This window comes from Panthera onca, chromosome B4 (assembly GCF_046562875.1).
Source record: "Panthera onca isolate mPanOnc1 chromosome B4, mPanOnc1 haplotype 2, whole genome shotgun sequence".
Lineage (NCBI taxonomy): Eukaryota > Metazoa > Chordata > Mammalia > Carnivora > Felidae > Panthera > Panthera onca.
The window spans coordinates 79,210,879-79,227,577 of NC_138345.1; positions in this window are offsets into that span (position 1 = coordinate 79,210,879).

The window sequence follows — 16,699 nt, forward strand, 5'->3', positions numbered from 1 at the left end:
AATATTTGTTTAGTTTTGAGAGAGATCATGTGTGAGTGGGGGGGAGGAGCAGAGAGAGAAGGAGATAGAGATAGCTTCCCAAGCAGCTCTGCATTGACAGCAGAGAGCCCAATGCGGGGCTCGAACTCATGAACCGTGAGATCATGAAGTTGGATGCTTAGCTGACTGAGCCACCCAGGCGTCCCTTAAAGATTTTATTTATTAATTTTTTTAATGTTTATTTATTTTTGAGACAGAGAGAGACAGAGCATGAACAGGGGAGGGGCAGAGAGAGAGGGAGACACAGAATCGGAAACAGGCTCCAGGCTCCGAGCTGTCAGCACAGAGCCCGACGCGGGGCTCGAACTCACGGACCGTGAGATCATGACCTGAACTGAAGTCGGACGCTTAACCGACCGAGCCACCCAGGCGCCCCTAAAGATTTTATTTTTAAGCAATCTCTGTATCCAATGTGGGGCTTGAACTCACAACCCCCAAGATCAAGAATCACATGCTCCACTGACTAAGACAGCCAGGTGTCCCTCCAGTATTAAAGCCTATTAATCAATTCAGTGGTCAATTCCATTTACTTTTATTAGTTTTTTGTAATTTTTTTTTTTTAAGTAAGCTCTATGCCTCATGTGGGGCTTGAACTCACAACTGTGAGATCGAGTCACCTGCTCCTCCAACTGAGACAGCCCGGCACCCCGAAAGGCAAAATCTTATAAAAGACAACAACCCTTGCCCTCAAGTAGCTCACAGACTTACATTAGGAAGATTCTGTCACCCAAAACAGGGTCCATGGTGTACTACCCAGCATTACGTTAGTGCTTAGTGCGTAGGACAGCAAAGCAGGGGCACTAAAACAAACAGAAATGTTGAGATAAATACTTTGTATTTTATATTTTAAAAAATAAAGGCATTCCAGTAGTAATCGTAAGAGAAATCAGAATTTTGTGGCACCTTACTTGTACTTATTTTTTACTTTTAGTGTCGCTTCTGTCTTGAAGCCCTTATGGTGGAGGTGTACAACACAATGTTTCCAGAATTTAGGATCTTTAGGGGTCTTAACTTCATCCAGCTCAGTTCAGTGCATTGGAATAGCAGGAATGTTGATGTGTGCTGTGAATGGGAAGGGATTCCAGAGAAAGCAAAACTCCTGGACTGAAGAGCAGTGTGCAAAAGCTTCCAGACTTTTTCAGACAAGACCTTCCTTGGATCTGCAAGGAAGATTGAGCAAGGCTCCTCCGTACCACCAGGTGGCAGGAGTGAGCTGCTCAGTGACTCCACCTATCCCTCTCCCACCGGGGTCTGGTTAGGGGAAAGAGGTTGGCTCATTTTTGCTGGGGGCAGTGGCAGAGCTATCAGCACTGAGGCAAGGGCTCGGGTGGGAAGAAGTCTCAGAGGCCTATGGTACTGATTCTGCCCCTTCCCCCGATCTTGGCTCAGAGAGGACAAGGCACTTGCCAAAGGTCCAAAGGTGTCCTGTCTCCTAAGCCAGAATTCAGCAAGCAAGGGTCTATTTCCTGCCCCACCTACCTGCCTGCCCTCCTTTCACAGATATTTCCTGAGCATCTTTTGTGTTCCAGGTGTATGCTAGAAGTGTCCAATACAGCATTTAACAAGAATCTAGTTGTGCAATCTAGTAGAAGAGAACCAGGTAAATAGCTATGTTCCTATGATACCGGGAGGCAGTTTGAGTAGTGGGTAAGTGCATTATCTTTGAAGTCAAACAGACTAGAGTGTGAATTCAAGCCCCACCACTTGCAATTCGTGCAAACTCCGTGAGCCTCAGTCTCCTTATCTGTCAATGGGAGTAAATGACCTTCACAGAAACCAACAAGATACTTAATATTTTATTTATTTTTTATTTTTTTTAACGTTTATTTATTTTTGAGACAGAGAGAGACAGAGCATGAATGGGGGAGGGTCAGAGAGAGGGAGACACAGAATCTGAAACAGGCTCCAGGCTCTGAGCCGTCAGCAAAGAGCCTGATGCGGGGCTTGAACTCACGGACCGCGAGATCATGACCTGAGCGGAAGTCGGCCGCTTAACCGACTGAGCCACCCAGGCGCCCCGATACTTAATATTTTATTAAGTAAAATAAAGAAAATTCACTGCCTGCTGTGTAGCTGTTATGAGTGCTGAATGCTAGGGGAGCAGCACCCAGTTCAGACTTGAGGAGACTTCCTAGAGGAGGGTTCCACTGTTGTAGAAAATTGAAGGATGGATGGAAGATACATAGGACAGGGGTGTGGGGAGAGAAGCCATTAAGGTGGTGGGGAGGTGGACAGTGAGGAGTAGACAGACAACTCTGGGGAGCATGGAGGCACACCCCCTGGTTCACCAGCAACAGGGACAAGGACAAGGCTAACTTCCCACATTTGAGCCTGGCATAGTCCGGATTCTCTCCACCAATCAATATACATTTAGTAAGCATCTACGATGAGCCTTTCTCAAAGGTTATAAGACATAACAAAGATAAATGAAAAATATAAAAGCCTGATCTTCATACTCAGATGCCTACAGAAACTGGGAAGGAGAAGGGGCAGGGATCCAAAACCCCTGCCCTAAGCCTCACTAGCCTGATCCCCTTGCCTCCAGCCTTCTCACAGTCCCTCTTCCCTCACTGTATTAACACCAGGCCTGGGTGCTGCCAGGAGAATCCAATGAGTGAACCACCCACTCCCTACCACCCACATTTTTACATCACTCAAGTCCGGCTAAAATAAACATGAAGCCTACCTCTAAGGGGAAGAAACATATTAAAAGACATTCTATTAATAAAACCGACATTTCTATAGTTTTTTACAGGCTACAGTGGCACTTCCCCTACATCAACTGATTTAGACTTTACAAGTGCCTTATGGGGGCGCCTGGGTGCCTTAGTCGGTTAAGCATCTGACTTTGGCTCGGCTGTGATCTCGAAGTTCCTGGATTTGAGCCCTGTATTTTGAGGTGACAGTGTGGAGTCTACTGGGGATTCTCTCTCTCCTTCTTTCTCTCTGCCCCTCCCCAACTTGTGCTCTCATGGGTGCGTGCTCTCTCTCAAAAATAAATAAATAAACTTTTAAAAAAATCTGCACTGATAATTTAAAAAACAAAACAAAACAAAACAAAACAAAAACAAGTGTCTTATGGATTAGGCAGTATTGGTAGGTCATCTTAGGAAGGAAAGAAACACACAGAGATGTAAAATGACTTGATTCCTTTTTCATGCTAAGAAGTCTGTGCTTTCCTGGCAGCTGGGTGGCTCAGTCTCGGTTAAGTGTCTGACTTCAGCTCAGGTCAAGATCTCACAGTTCACGACTTCAAGCCTGGCCTCAGGCTCTGTGCTGACAGCTTGGAGCCTGAAGTCTGCTTTGGATTCTGTGTATCCTTCTCTATCTGCCTCTCCCCTGCTCTTGTGCTCTCGCTCGCTCTCTCTCTCAAAAATAAACATTTGGGACACCTGGATGGCTCAGTCGGTTAAGCGGTTAAGCGTCCGACTTCAGCTCAGGTCATGATCTTACAGTTTGTGAGTTCAGGCCCCACATCAGGCTCTGACAGCTCAGAGCCTGGAACCTGCTTCAGATCCTGTGTCTCCGTCTTGCTCTCTGCCCCTCCCCCGCTTGCACTCTCTCATGCACACTCTCTCTGAGATAAATAAACATTAAAAAAATTTTAAAACAATAAATAAACATCAAAAAAAAAGTGCTTTTTCCTAAGGAAATGAGAATTATTGAAGGGTGTGGAACAGGGGGGTGAAATGGCCAGATTTTTATTTTGGAATGATCACTATCATGGGGCACCTGGGTCACTCGGTTTAGTGTCTGACTCTTGATCTTGGCTCAGGTCATGATCTCATGGTTTGCAGGATCAAGCCCTGCATCAGGCTCTGTGCTAAGAGCACAGAGCCTGCTTTGGGATTCTCTCTCTCCCTCATTCTCTCTGCCTCTACCCTGCTCACACACACCCTCTTCTCAAAATAAATAAATAAAAACTTCAAAAAAATTTTAAATAAAAGAAAGAAAATACTGCATAGAACTGTAGGAGAACATGCATGAGGATATTTATGACAGCTTTGTGGTATAAGGAAGTTAATTCTCCATCATCAAGGGACTACTATGCAACAGAAATAACGAACTAGATATATCTATAAGAACATGGATAAACCTTTTTTTTTTTATTTTTTTTAAGTTTAATTATTGGGGTGCCTGGGTGGCTCAGTTGGTTAAACGTCTCTTGGTTTTGGCTTAGGTCTTGATCTCATGGCTTCATGGGTTTGAGCCCCACATCGGGCTCAGTGCTGACAGGGTGCAGCCTGCATGGGATGCTCCCTCTCTCGCTGTAGTAGCCTTCTTTCCTGAGGAACTTATAATCTTTGGGGGAAACAAAAGTTGGAGTAACTACAGGGTTATATGAGACCTAAGGCTCTTTTAGGAGTTGGGGGAGGAAGGGTTCCCCAAGGAGATGATTGTTAAACTGAGTCCAGAAAGATGCATGGAAGTTAGGTGGGGGTGGAAGATCGTGGCACACTGGAAGAACATGTACAGACAGGGAGGAGGAGACCATAGCCAGACTTGAAGACCAGATGACTCAGAGCCTTGCAGGCCAACTTAAGGTTGGAGCACCTTGTCCCCAGGGTACTGGAAAGCCTTGAAAAGATTTAAGTGGGGGAGTGTAATACAAACAGATGAGAGTTTTTAAGAAGGATCAAGTAGGTGCTCTGTGGAGCACAGATTGGATTTGGGTGTTTCCAAATCTCATCAGCCTCTCCTTTGCAGATAATACTTTGGGGTCTTTTACTGACGGTTAAATTTATCACCTGTGACCTGTTTGTGTTAGCCAAATGATCAGAATATGACCCTATTTACAAATTTCTAGGGATAGCAGAATTCCTCACTGCTGTTGAGTCATTCAATAAACACTTATTGGGGCTATTTTGTGCCCAGTACAGGTCCAGGTACTGGAGATACAAAAATAAATGAGACCCACCTCAATATGCAAAGAAGAGAAATGGATCTGATTCATAAAAAAATAAGTTTTATTGCATAGATAACAACATTGAAATTAAAAGGCAACTGACAAGGAGACGGGTGCCTGGGTGGCTCGGTGGGTTAAACGTCTAACTTAGGCTCAGGTCATGATCTCACAGTTCGTGAGTTTGAGCCCCACATCAGTCTCTGTGTAAACAGATCAGAGCCTGGAGCCTACTTCAGGTTCTGTGTCTCTCTGCCCTCCCCTGCTCACGCTCTGCCTCTCTCTCTCAAAAATAAATTAACATTAAGAAAAAGTTTTTTTAAAAAGGCAACTGACAAGGAGGAAATATTTCCAGTATTTTTTAAAGAATGAGTATCTAGGGGTGCCTGGGTGGCTCAGTCGGTTAAGCGTCCGACTTCAGCTCAGGTCACGATCTCGCGGTCCGGGAGTTCGAGCCCCACGTCAGGCTCTGGGCTGATGGCTCAGAGCCTGGAGCCTGTTTCAGATTCTGTGTCTCCCTCTCTCTGCCCCTCCCCTGTTCATGCTCTGTCTCTCTCTGTCTCAAAAATAAATAAACGTTAAAAAAAAATAATAAAAAAAAATAAAGAATGAGTATCTAGTATTTATGTATATTTAAATTTTTTAAATGTTTATTTACTTATTTTGAGAGGGGGGAGTGCAGAGGGAGAGAGAAAATCCCAAGCAGGCCCTGCACTGTCAGCTCAGAGCCCCACGCAGGGCTTGGATCCGAACCACAAGATCATGACCTGAGCCAAAACCAAGAGTTGGACGCTTAACCAACCGAGCCACCCAGGCACCCCAAGTATTTATGTATATTTAAAAATGTAAAATAGTATAGCAACTTTGGAAAACAATTTGACAGTTTCTTATAAAGTTAAACATACATTTACCATGAGACCCAGCCACTCCAATCCTAGGGATTTACCCCAAGAGAAATAAAAACGCAGAGACATATATGGGATTCATAGCAGCTTTTTTCATAAAATCAAAATATTGGAAACACCTCAAACATCCATCAAAAGGTGAGTGGATGAGGAATGCCTGCTGGCTTACTCACTGGCAGGTGTGACTCTTGATCTCAGGGTTGTGAGTTCAAATCCCATGTGTAGAGATTACTTAAATAAAACTTAAAAAAAAATAGAATGAAATCTAATCAGAAGGCACATCAGTGGTTGTGTGTGGGCTGAAGGCTGGCAGGGATTGGAACAATGGGGCACGGGGAACCTTTTAGGGCAATGTTCTATATCCTGATTGTTGTGATGGTTACACGGGTATATATTTGTCTAAACTGATCAAAATATACATTTAAAATGGGTGCATTTTATGTAAAAATTATACCTCCCTGAAGTTGATTTTATCTCAAAAAAAAAAAAAAAAAAAAAGAAGAAGACAATTGCCAGGGAGAAAATATTTGACATCTTTTAACAAATAATTTTGGGGGGCTTTTTAAGTTTTTAATTCCAGTTAGTTAACATACAGCGTTATATTAGGTTCAGGTGTGCAATATAGTGCACACACATCACCTTCCACACATCACCTGGTGCTTATCAGGACAAGTGCCCTCCTTAATCCCCATCATTCATTTCACCCATCCCCCCACCTCGCTCCCTTCTGGTAACCATCAGTTTGTTCTCTATAATTAAGAGTCTGTTTCTTGATTTGTCCCTCTCTCTTTTTTCTCCCTTTGACTCATTTATTTTGCTTCTTAAATTCCACATTTGAGTGAAATCATAGAGCATTTGTCTTTCTCTGACTTGTTTCACTTAGCATTATGCTCTCTGGCTCCATCCCTATCCTTGCAAATGGATTTTTTTTTTAAGATTTCATTTTTTTTTAAGCTATCTCTACACCCAACGTGTGGCTTGAAGTTACAACCCAGAGATCAAGAGTCACGTGCTTTACTGACTGAGCCAGCCAGGCGCCCCTCATTGCAAGTGGATTTTAACAAAGAATTAATATCTAATACACATAAAGAACTTCTTTAAGTCAAACATTTCAGTAGAAAAATGGACAAAGGAAATGAAAGGACAATTCACAGAGAACAAAATACAAGTGGACAAAAACAGAAAAGACATTTGTCCTTATAAATTTTGGTAAATCAGGAAAAAACAAACGTCAAGTATGGAATTGCCAGATTGCCAACAATTTTGAATTTAGGGAAATGACCACTTTCACAGTGGGTATGAGTGTAACTGGGAGTGCTTGGGGAAGATAATTTGGCAGTGTATCAAAATTTTAAATGTGCGTAATCTTTACTCAGCCATTCTACTTCTGGGACCGTATACGGATACTATATATTGAGTGTTTACTATGTGCCAGGATTCTGACCATACCTCAACTATTCTATGGAGTAAATACTCTTATTTCTGCATTTGACAGAGCAGGTAAGTGAGGCAGATAGTTAAGTGACTTGCCCAAGGGTCACACAGCTAGTAAGTGACAGAGTCAGGATTCACAGCTACAGTCTGTCTCCAGAATCTGTGCCCTTAACCACTCTGTTATACACAGCTCCCCACTCTGTCCTAACGGCCACCTGTGAGCCCAAATGAAGATATTTGCTGTGGGAGAGTTTGAAATATTAAGAAAGAATGAAGTAAATTAACATGAAAAGATCTTTAACAGATTTTGTTAAGTAGAAAAAAGCAAGCTATCAAATAATACCTATACCCACCTATTGACACACACAAAAAACCAACAACAAAGGTATGTGTGAACATAGCAACTACACTCAAAAGAGTGCAGGACTTTTCTATTTTGTTCACTGTCGTGTGTCTTCATTACCATACCAAAACAGTACCTGGCACATAGTAGGCATTGAATAAATGCCTGTTGGATGTATATAAATATGTGTAAATGCATGTAATTAACATATGCATAGAAAGGCTACAAAGCAACTATTAACTGGTGAAGGTGGGAAAAGAGAGAAAGTTGTGTGCAAGATAGGTTAATAAAGGGAGGTGTGCATGTACTTTCCAAAACTACTGGCTGTTTGGATCTTTTTTTTTTTTCTTAGAGAACACGCACAGAGCTGGACAAGAGGGGCAGAGGGAGACAAAGGAGCTTAAGCAGTTTCCACACTTAGCACAGAGCCCAAAGTAGGGCTCCATCCCACAACCCTGGGATCATGACCTGAGCTGAAATCAAGAGTTGGCCGCTGAACTGTCTGAGCCACCCAGGTGCCCCTGGCTGTTTGAATCTTATACAAAGAGATACTTCTCTTTTCGTGTGTTACCAGAGTAATAAAAACAAACACCAAACAGATTACTGTGGGTGGGGGGATGGGGGAAATAGGTGATGGGGATCAAGGAGTGCCCTTGTGATGAGCACCAGGTGTTGCATGGAAATGTTGAATCACTATATTGTACACCAGAAACTAATATTATACTGTATGCTAACTATTTTTAGTTTTTTTTTTTAAGATTTTATTTTTTAATTTTTTAATTTTTTTTAAAGTTTTATTTATTTTTGAGACAGAGAGAGACAGAGCATGAACGGGGGAGGGGCAGAGAGAGAGGGGGACACAGAATCGAAGCGGGCTCCAGGCTCTGAGCCATCAGCCCAGAGCCTGACGTGGGGCTCAAACTCACGGACCGCGAGATCGTGACCTGAGCTGAAGTCGGACGCTTAACCGACTGAGCCACCCAGGCGCCCCTTAAGATTTTATTTTTAAGAAATCTCTACACCCAGTGTGGGGCTTGAACTCACAACCCTGAGATCAAGAGTCACAGGCTCCACTAAGTCAGCCAGGCACCCCAAGTTTTTAAATTCCAATTAGTTGTGGCGTCCCTGGGTGGCTCAGTCAGTTAAGCATCTGAGTCTTGATTTTGGCTCAGGTCATGATCTCACGGCTCCAGGTCGGGAGTCTGTGCTAACAGCACAGAGCCTGTTTGGGATTCTATCTTCCTGTCTCCCTGTCTCTCTGTCCCTCCCCTTCCTGAGTAGGGCTCCATGCTGACAATGCAGAATCTCCCTGGGATTCTCTCTTTCCCCGCTCTCTCTCTCTGCCCCTCCCCAACTCGTGCTGCCCTCTCTTAAAATAAACTTTAAAAATATGAAGGGGCCCCTGGGTGGCTCAGTCTGTTGGGTGTCAGACTTTGGCTCAGGTCATGATCTCACTGTGGGTTCGAGCACCACATCGGGCTTTGTGCCCACAGCTCAGAGTCTGGAGCCTGCTTTGGATTCTGTGTGTGTGTGTGTGTGTGTGTGTCTCTCTGCCCCTCTCCAACTTGTGCTCTGTCTCTGAAAAATAAAATAAAAACATTTTGAAAATTAAAGTTAAAAGTATGTACATAAGTAAATTTCAATTAGTTGGGACACCTGATTGGCTCAGTTGGTGGAGCATGTGACTCTTGATTTCAGGGGTGTGAGTTTGAGCCCCACATTGGATGTAGAGATTATTTAAAAAATAAAACCTTTAAGGGGCGCTGGGCTGGCTCAGTCGGTCGAGCATTGGATTCCTGATTTCAGCTCAGGTCATGATCCCGGGATCATAGGATCAAGCCCTGAGTAGGGCTCCACGCTGGGCTTAGAGCCTGCTTAAGGTTCTTTCTCTTTCCTCTGCCCCTTCTCTGCTCATGAATGCTTTCTCTCTAAATAAATAAATAAATAAATAAATAAATAAATAAAATCTTTAAGAATAAATACAAACTTAAAAAAATATTTTTTATTTTATTTATTTATTTATTTTACATTTATTCATTTTTTTTGAGAGACAAAGAGCAAGAGGGGGTATGGCAGAGAGAGGAATAAACAGAATGCGAAGCAGGCTCCAGGCTCTGAGCTGTCAGCACCGAACCCGATGTGGGACCTGAACCCACAAACTGTGAGATCATGACCTGAGCTGAAGTTGGATGCTTAACCATCTGAGTCACCCAGATGCCTCTAAAAAAAAAGATTTCTTTTTCACACACACACAAAATGAAACAGATTAACAGATTAAAAAACAAAACAAAACAAAAACAAACAAACAACACAACCTCACAATGAAAGCAAAAATGACTTGCCACTTTTTCATTTATTTCTCTACAACCCTTCCAGACAAGTAATACTATCCTCACTTTATAGATTAGGCAACTAAAGCTCAAACAGGTTAAGTAACTTGCCTCATGTTGCACAGTTATTAAGCCTGGATGTGAACTTTGACCTGTGACTCCACAACCCAGGTTCACTTTACTCCACAATGTTTATAAATGTACAGACAATTAAATGCAATAAAGTTTGGAACCTGCAAAGGGGAAGAACAGCAGAGGTCACCATGGGGGCACGTGGAGAAGTATGGCCAATTCTAGGGACAGATGGGATATTTCTGGAAAGGATTCCAGAGATGAAGCTTGATCTAAGACTTGAAAGGTGAGTTCTTGAACTACTATGGGGGAAGGGCAGTCCAGGCACATACTTGTGTATGCATCAGAGGGATGTCACAGAGGAAATCACTTGGCCTATTTTGTGAAGGGTAAATAGTTGAATGGGCATGGCTGGAGCTTTATTTACATCTTTAGATGAAAGGTAGGGCCTGGAAAGATGTGATCCCACTTTGCATCGGATGATGAGATCTCTGTTGGGTAAGATAAGATGCCAAGGGGGCAGTGGAGCCTAGTTTGAGGAGGGTCAATCTATTCTCTATGGTAGCATCATCAAGTAGGTAGTGATGGGGATGCCTAAGAAGGCAGTGACTAGGGACATGAAGAGAGAGGTGGGGATAAATCTGACAGGTATTTGTGGAGTAGGACTGATGGGGCTTGTGGCTGATTACTGCTGTGTGGGGAACGGCAGGAGTCTGAAGACAGAAGTTTGAGAGAAGAAGAAAACTGGGCATCAGGCCCTTTAAAAAGGGATCACTTGTGTATGCATTTCCTTCATTGCACTAAAGCAGGATATTATAATTAGCTGTGTGTGAGTCGGGCCTCTGTGAGTTCCTTGAGGGAGGATCCTGTTCATCTCATCTCCTGAAAAGTCTAACCCCTCTATCACATGGAGCATATTCAACACTGAATGAAAGGGGACGAGGGACAGATTGGCTTTGGTCTGGGATGGATGGGAGGAGATGGGAATGGTGGGAGATAAAAAAAAAAAACAACAAAAAAAACCACACAGATTTGGAGGCAGGAAGTTCCCCAGCCTACTGTCTCACTCCTGAGCCTTGGTCAGAAGCCTGCCCCAGGGGAGATTGCCCAATTTTCCCTGAGTTCTTTTCGGGCTGGCTGAGAAATGTATGGCTTCAGGTTGGGGGCGGGGGGGGAGTGTCTCCCCCCAGTTCTGCTATCACCACCCGGAAACTGATTCTAAAAAGGTGCTATAAACGAAGCCTCAGACTTCTACTTCTGTCCTCTAAACCATCAAATCTTGAGCTGTGTGGCAAGAGGTGGCATGTCTTTGGCACTGGGCCCGAAGCTGATGTGGCAAGGGGAAACGAGGAGAGAACGGGAGAGAAGATGTGTACTCCAACAGAAAGAAAAGGAGGCCACGGGCCTGATACTGGGGATGCAAAGGAGAAAGAAGCCAATGGGTATTTTAGTTATTATGAGTATTTAATTTAAAAATGTTAACCATTTTATTATTTAAAAAATTATTTATTTATACATAAATTTTACTCATTTTTGAGAGAGAGAGAGAGACAGACAGACCATGAGTGGGGGAGGGGCAGAGAGGGAGAGAGAGGGAGACACAGAATCCAAAGCAGGCTCCAGGCTCTGAGCTGTCAGCACAGAGCCCCATGCGGGTCTCGAACTTATGGGCAGTGAGATCATGACCTGAGCCAAAGCTGGTACACTCAACCGACTGAGCTACTCAGGTGCCCCTATTTTATGTATATTTTTAATGTTTGCCCTTTTTTTTTTGTTTTTGTTGTGTGTGTGTGTGTGTGTGTGTGTGTGTTTTATTTTTGAGAGAGCAACAGGGGGAGGGGAAGAGAGAGGAGACAGGATCCAAAGTGGGCTCTGCGCTAACATCAGTGAGCCAGATGTGGGGCTTAAACTCACAAAGCTCAAGATCATGTTCAACCGACTGTGCTATCCAGGCGCCCCTTAAAAAATTCACTTAAATCAGAATAGAGGAGAAAATGAATTTGATGTAAATATCATCTGGACTTAACAATTATCACTATTTGCCATATTTAGACAAATATTCAGTTATTCCTTTATTACTTTTTTCTTTTGCTTTCCTATCCCAAAACTGCTTCCTCCTCTACCTGCCACCAGTTATTCTTTTTCTTTTCTTTTCTATGTTTATTTATTTATTTCAAGAGAGCGAGTGAGCAAGTAAGCGACCAGGGGAGGGGCAGAGAGAGAGAGGGAGAGAGGGAATCCCAGGGGGGCTCTGTGCTAGTGGGGCTCGATCCCACAAACCAAGAGATCATGACCTGGGCCAAAATCAAGAGTGGGAAGTTTAAGCAACTGAGCCACCCGGGTGCCCCTCAGTTATTCCTTTTTAAAAGTATTAAGATAATTTACAGACATGAGGGGTACCCGGGTGGCTCAGCTGGTAGAGCATGTGACTCTGAATCTCAGGGTCATTAAGTTTGAGCCCCATGTTGGGAATAGAGTTTATTTAAATAAAAAAAAATTTTTTTTATTAATTTACTTTTTTTTAACGTTTATTTATTATTAAGAGACAGAGAAAGACAGAGCATGAGCATGGGAGGGGCAGAGAGAGGGGGAGACACAGAATCGGAAGCGGGCTCCAGGCTCTGAGCTGTCAGCACAGAGCCTGATGCAGGGCTCGAACTCACAAACTGTGAGATCATGACCTGAGCCAAAGTTGGATGCTTAACTGACTGAGCCACCCAGGTGCCCCATAAAAAAAAAAAAAAAAAAAAAAAAAAAAAAAAAAAAATTATGTACAGACAGGACATTAAATCTTTAAATATTAAAAAAAAACCTTAAATATTTCAATATGCATTGCTAATAAAAATGTCCTTATATAATCCCAATACTATTATCATGTCCACCAAATTAACAATCATTCCTTAATATGTAATACCCAGTCCTTATTCAATTTTTCCCAACTGTCCCCAGGACGTCTTTTTACAAGTCATTTGTTCAAAACAGGATCATGTTGCATGTGACTGTTTTGCCCCTTAACTCTCTTTTTTTAGCAAGAACAGCCCTTCTTCCTCTTTTTCCAGGCCATTGACTTGTTGAATAAACAGTCAATGCCCTGTAGAATGTCTTACCTTTGGGATTTTTCTGATTTGTTTCTTTCTGTTTCCACTTACTTTGTTCCCCCAGCCTTCCTATTTTCTGCAAACCACAGATTAGATCTAAACACTTCTTTAGGTTTAGGTTCAATATTGGAAAGAATACTGGTAGGTGATGCAGTGCTCTTCAAATTGCACTACATCAGGGACACATAATGTGCATGGCTGGCGGCCTGACTCCGTGTTTTTGAAGCTGGGAGGAGGCGAAGCCTAAGGAGATCTAGGCAGTCAACCCCCTATTGACCTGGGAGCTGAGCTCTGTTTGAACCCCAACCTCCGTGGCTGCTGGTATGTACCATCACAGAGTGGGTGAGGTCAGGGAGGAGGCACAAAAAGGTTAGGAGACTAACCAGGCAAAATTCCCCAGGATTGGGGGTGGAACCAATCTAGGACCTGTTCACTGTGTCCTGCATTCTCCTCTGTGAAGAGCAAGAAGCCTTCCTTTTTAGCATTGAGCCCTTCCGTGGTGAGCCTGGTGATGGTGTGGCTCAGAGAAAATTCCTGACTCTACTAGCTCAGTTTTTCTTTTTCCCTGGCTTCCAGATCCTGACTTATGATACTCTTTAATTGCTGTTAAACTTTAGAATGGGAGTGCTGGAAGGAGCCTTGTGCATCCTCTAAACTAGCCCCTCACCGAAGAATTTCCATTCTTCCTTAGAAACAGCTGCATACTAGATTGAAACCAGGATGTACAGTTTATTTCCCCAGACTTCAATCACTTATACTCCATCTCCATAATTTTTGACATTATCAGGTTCCCTTGTTCCATAGTATACCATTAATTTTTATTTTTTTCTTAAAAAAAATTCTTTTTTAATGTTTTTATTTATTTTTGAGACAGAGAGAGACAGAGCATGAGCAGGGGAGGAGCAGAGAGAGAGGGAGACACAGAGTGTGAAGTAGGCTCCAGGCTCTGAGCTGTCAGCACAGAGCCCGACTTGGGGCTCGAACTCAGGGACTGTGAGATAATGACCTGAGCTGAAGTCGGACGCCCAACCGACTGAGCCACCCAGGCGCCCCAATTTTTTCTTTATCGTAACAATAACACCTGTGAAATGATAGGTTTGATACATAATTCAATTTCTTTGTCAAGTTCATTCCAAGAACACATACAGAAAAGTTCACATTCCATCAGTAGTAGGTGCACCACACTTTGGGAAAATGCCAGAGAAGTAGAATTGGTGTCTGGGAGTTTCACTCTGCCTTGAGACCTTAGTTGGGCCCACTTCTGAAGTCCTGAATGTATTTCCTAATCATTAAGAAGGAGATATACTATCTATAGGTGTTAGTCACTAGTCTTGTGAGTGACTGAGTAAGTTCTTCCTGAAAGACTCCCAGGGAACTTTGTCCGGGCAAGTCTGAACACCTGCAGTGGTGGGGGAGGGGAGAGCAGAAAGAAGGCAGGCGTTGGTAAAGGTTACCTCTAAGCTGGGCATCAGCATCAGGACAATGGTGGGAAAACCCCTCTTAGAGGCAAAAGTCTGTGAAGCTCCTGCCCTCTTCCACCTTTCCCTCTCCACCATCCTCCAGCCACCTCAGGAAGGAATGAACAGGGTGTTCTAGGGCCTTGCTCTCACCCCCCACCCCTCCCTCCAGGAGCCACCCACTCGCCCTGGGGACAGTGCAAACTTCCGGAAGAAGAGAGAAGTGAGGTGTCAGGCCTCTGCGAACTTCAGCTGGCTTCTGGGCCCAAGGGAGGGAGGGCAAAGCAGGAAGGAGGGGTTTGCGGTTGGGGAGAGCCAGAGGGTCCACCCCTCTCCGGAAACTGGGGGTGGAGAGGCCCAGCCCGGCCCACACCAGACATCCAGCTCCAGGCTGGGCCCGAGAGGCCGGCAAACCCCACCCCATTCCTCTGGGCACCTCGTGGCCCAGGCGAGTTTGTTTATGAATCCGCCTCCCTCCTCCCCCAGCCCGGCCCTCCTCCCGCCCTCAGGGTGGCCCCAGTTCTGTGGGAGGGGGAAACCGGGCCAGCCCCCCTGCCTTCTCCTCCTCTTCCTTCCTCCAGCTTCTGTCGTGGGTGCCCGGGTAGAGCAGGCCTTTTTTTCCAGTCCTCTTGCGCCTGTCGGGGCCATTTTCCTTTCTGGGAGTGGAAAGCCGGGGGTGGTGTGACTTTCGAATCTGGACTCTGGAGGGGACTCAGGACGATTTGTCCCAGGAGAGGAAACTGCTTCATTTTTGCTGAAAGAGTACTTTTTCCTTTAATTCTCTTTTAGTGCTGAACTAACTGCCAGGCAGGACCCCAGCTACCCTTGGGGTGCAGAGGTCTGGGTGGGGGTGGGGGTGACTGGTGGATGAATTGGCATTAAGCACTGGCACCCTTCCAGGTCTGGTGAGCTGAGGATCCCTGAGGAGCCTGAAGGGTTTGGACATTTTAGGAGAGGGAAGTGTTTTGATTATGTGTTTGTTTTAAGTCTAAGGAGTCCGTAGGGGTCAGATTTATATGTTCAGAAAAGCTCTCTGTTTGCTCAATTTGGGGTATAAGCTCCTCTCTGAGCCTTCCTGGTACCTGAGCCTGCCTTCTCTAGCTTTCTAGAATGCAGATGGATTGTAGAATTTAGTCTCAGCCATTCCTCCTCCTCTTCCCCACCACCTCAAACCACCTCTGCTTTTATTTGCCAAACTGTCTTCAAGCTCCAGTGACCATCAGCTGGGTTTAAAGTCAGGCCTGTCATCTTGCAGCCCTCTTCAGAAAAGAGAATACTCAAGAAGTTTGGGCCAGAGCTTAGCTCTAACAATAACTAAATTCTTTTCTTGACCATGCCTCCCAACTCTCATTCCCTCCAAGCCTTTCTTCCTCCTCTAGGGCTTTCAAGACCACCAGAGCCACTGACAGGTTGCCAGACTGAACGGAGGCCTTCCTAGTACAAGCTACAGACTAGGCAGGGGTGAACCACAATGCTTCTCAGACAAGGAAATAGACATAGCAAAGGCACAGAATGAATCCTTTTAAATAATGGTAATAATAAATTTATGGATTTCTTATCAACAGGTTCTGGGCATCCCAAAGAAATCACACTTGTTATAGTTCTTTTCTTAGGTGTTTTTTGTTTGTTTGTTTTTGTTTTTGTTTTTTGCCTTTCCAGGGCCTTGAAAAGACTGAGGGATGTGTGTGATGATCCACCCAGCTTCTCCAGTCACCATTGCACTTCAGATGACCTTAGATAGCATGATGCGAAAACTCTAGGCTTGTTTTCTTGCTCAGAGAGAAGCTTTCTTGCTCAGAAGACTGTTGATACTTTATTATCTTATCAGGGACTCTCTCTTACTTTTTCTTTCCTAAGCTCCTTTATCCTAGAGTAGGCACAACAGGTAAAAAAAAAATTGAGTCTGTTTTGTACTTAATAGCTGTAGTCGTAAGCTGACTTACGACTTGAGAGGGAAGCTTACAATGATGGTGTAAAAGGAAGGTTTTGAAATATCTGTGTATTTTAATTTGTAAAATGTTCCCAGTTTTGCTAAGTAGGAATTCTTTTTTAAGTTTGTTTAGTTTTTTTAGTAATCTCTACACCCAACGTGGGGCTCGAACTCATGACCTGGAGATT